At 47.9% G+C, this 3552-nt stretch overlaps 1 non-coding gene across 1 annotated transcript; it reads left to right on the forward strand.

The window, feature by feature from the left end:
• The first annotated feature begins 1035 nt into the window (after nucleotides 1-1035).
• On the forward strand, nucleotides 1036-1107 carry TRNAA-UGC (transfer RNA alanine (anticodon UGC)). The gene has a single exon. It is a non-coding gene; the product is annotated as a tRNA-Ala (tRNA).
• Nucleotides 1108-3552: the final 2445 nt, after the last annotated feature.

Raw genomic sequence — 3552 nt, forward strand, 5'->3', positions numbered from 1 at the left:
CGCACACCGCTAGCCCCTCCTCCGGATCGCCCCTCGGGATTCTGGTACTTGTAGTTCAGTAGTGGATCACCCAGGTGGGTGCAAGTCGGTACTTGTTGGACTGATGAATCTCTAGACCCGATACATGTCCCGGGTTTTTGGGTATCGCCCGAGACATGGCTCGGGTTTTGGGATAACTTCCCTCATCAGTAGAGAAAATGGTTTAGGGGTGGAGGAGAAGGGACATGGCTCGGGTTTCGGGATAACTTCCCTCATCAGTAGAGAAAATGGTTTAGGGGTGAGTTGTCTCCTCTCTCCCTGGACATTCAAGGATAGTGGGTGACCGGACTATGTCATTCTCACCTGTTTCTTTTTATTGCTCTCTTCAACTCCGCTGCACTGCATATTTATTTCCCATGCTGTATTTTTTTTCTTTGGTTTGCTTCCTTACTGCCGGCCTACTATGTAATGTAATGTCTTTCTGCTGTTTACTGTGTGTATGTAAAGCGCTCTGATACCTACGGGTTAAGTTAGCGCTAAACTTTAAAAATAAACAAAATAAAAGAATACAGATCTGTTTTTTGCAGCAGGCATATTAACCCTTTGCGTTACATTATGGGGAGCGAAAACTGCCACTAGACAAAACTCTGATCTCTCTCTCTCTAACAGGAACATTATTTACAAGAGCTATCTTGACATTTTTATTGCTGCCTGAAAGCTGGACGCACAGGGAACTCTGCAGCAGGCACTGTTAAATGGTAACTTAATGTTATTGCTAAACACAGCGCCCTTCCCCAGGTCACTGCTGCACCCGTCACACCGCCCTAAAGCCGGCCCTGACCTGAAGAAATTACTCTGAGGAGGTAAAACACTTTCAATATTTTTAAACAAGACTCCCGCCCTCTCCCCCAAGCGCCTTGCCAGGTGCGGCTCTATCGATACCATCGCCCTAAACCCGGCCCTGCCCACGCCGGTACTATATTTGATCAACCCTCTGCACAGATGGATCCCACTTACTCAGTTGTACAGGTCAGCTTGCACTATATGTGGTCACCAGGGGATGTAGCTCAGTGGTAGAGCGCATGCTTTGCATGTATGAGGCCCCGGGTTCAATCCCCGGCATTTCCAATCATTTTATTTTCACGCGGATACTTAATTACATTGCAGATAATCAGGTTTCCCAGAGTGAGTTACTCACCCGGGAGAGGTTTCCCTTTGCATCCTGGTACATGTAGTCTTGGGACCGCAAGCATCAGAATTGAAAAAAAAAAACTTGGACTTGAGTCCGGGAAAGGTAAGTGCTGCGGAGATACCCCCTTCTTTCATTAGTTAGCTGATGTTACCCCCCCTTACATGTACCCCTCCCTCAGCATGCCGAAAGACTGCCAGAGCAAACTCACTCCTGCACCAAAAACTCTGTATGCCTCGTTAACTTTCAAGGAATCACCCGCAGCCAGCTCTGACGTCACCCTCTAAGACTCCACAGAAGAGCAAAGTTCACGAGTTTTGTCCATTCATTTGTTTTTCATTTCGAATATGGCTATTTTTCAAGGCACCGCTGTGCTTAGGCTCAGCTAACATGTCCATCATTAAGGGGGCGGTGGCATCAGCTGTTGTTTACAGCTCTTAGAAAGGGGAGTTGCGCCCCTTTAAGAGCAAAAATAAATAAATTATGAATTTTCAATATTTTTCTCAAGAGGGAAACTTCTGTTCTAGAATTTCGGCCAGTTTGGTACTGCCAAATGAGCCAGCTTGAAACTACAACTGTGCGGCACAAACAACAGGACCATAAACAAGGAGTGGCAAAAACAATAGGTCTCGTCTACGAGAGCTATCACTGCGGTGGTGGCTGCTCCTCCAAGGCGTAGGAGCGTCGCCCCACTGCCTTTCAGCGTGGCAAAAAAGGGAAAATAAAATGATAATAATGCAATCTTATAATAATTGTATTTTTCTGTGCTGGGGTAGATTTGTTGGGCGGGGCTAGGCTGCGCAGGGGGAGGATTGGTGGCACCCTCCTAAATACGCATGAATGTTTGGCAGCCCTCTGCGGCCGGCCAAACATTCATGCACACTTAGCATGTTCTTTACCCAGGCTGTATTATAGCCTGGGTGGAGAACAAGCCCAGGCTCCCATTCCCCATCAGCGTGCCGAACAACGGAGCTCAAACCAATCACAATGCTGCATTGAGTGTTGTGATTGGCTTAGGGAAGCCTATCCTGTTTCCTTTTCGAACTGAAGCCAGGACGAGGACAGAGAGGACGGAAGAGAGGCGGTGGCTATCCAGCAGGCAGGTAAGTGTTCTTTTTAAATTCTATTACAGGACCGGAGGCTTCAGATTATGCTTCTCATTTCTTTACTGCAATAAACACAGCAGCCAATGAAAATGAATATTTTCATAAATAACAGTGAAACAAACTACATTTCCCATGATAACACATGAGTATAGGCACGCCCCCATAGTCCATAAGAACCCCTTGCGTGCTCCCATCATCCTCTTTCTTTGCTGCTCACAGCAAGAGTTAGGTGCACTTATTTCTTAGTCCCCTCACTTTGCTGTAGCATGGGGCATTGTTTGATGATTCTTAGGATAATATTCTGTGACATGTAATGTAATTTTGTGCTTTGCTTACTATTAATTGCAGGACGTTTAGTGGCTTTGATGCGATTACATGTGTATGTAGACTTTGCCTACGGAGCTCGTAGCAGCGCTTCGCTACGATTAGGGACTGCTAATTAGCTTCGCACTTTATTGCTGTTTTTGCAAGCTGTCCCGATCGTGTCACGAGCGCTTGGGAGTGACGGTCTTTGACCGGCAGGGAGCCGGTCGCTATTAAGCAGAGGAGCCGCTTCTCCGGCGGCGCTTCAGCGCGGGTCGGGCATCCCTAATACGCCCTTCACGTTGTGGCCGGGTGGCTCACGGCCGACGCGCGCGCCCAAAAACGCGACCAAATTGGGCTTGTTTCTAGTAGGTTTTGGTCACGTTTGGGCTGCGCGCCTCGGCACGTTCCCCAGGCATTCCAGAAACGCATTACTCTGCGTTTTGCACACCAGCAGGCTCCCTGGGTGATCGCCTCTTGTCTGAAGGAGGCAGAGGTTGTAAAAACAAGGCCTTTGAGTGAGCACACGCTCTGTGTATATTCCTGGCCAAGATCCTTGATCTTATTGATTACAGCATTGCTGAGGGGGTTTGGGTACAGTGAGAAAACTGTGAGTGGGCTGTGGGCTGACCCCCCCCCATTATCCCTCCTACATTGGACAGTGGGTTACTGTACCAGAATTTATATATATATACTCCACATTTGGTAACATGGAAGAGTGGGCTCAAGACCCTGAGGAGTATTATGGAGGAGAGGAGGAAGTTGGAGAGGGACAGCAGGAGGCTGTTCTTGAGGACAATATTGTTGAGGCTCTGGATGCCTCAGTCCAGGCTTCAGTGAATAAAGCCATGGAAACTAAAGTTCCTCAAACGGTGCAGCAAGCACTAGCTGTGGCTCTTCGTCCGATCAGGAAGCAACTGGAAGGGTTTGCCAAGCGTCATTGATATGACAAACCTAAGAAACAGAAGAAGGAGC

Source organism: Lissotriton helveticus, chromosome 1_2 (assembly GCF_964261635.1).
Source record: "Lissotriton helveticus chromosome 1_2, aLisHel1.1, whole genome shotgun sequence".
Taxonomy (NCBI): Eukaryota; Metazoa; Chordata; class Amphibia; order Caudata; family Salamandridae; genus Lissotriton; species Lissotriton helveticus.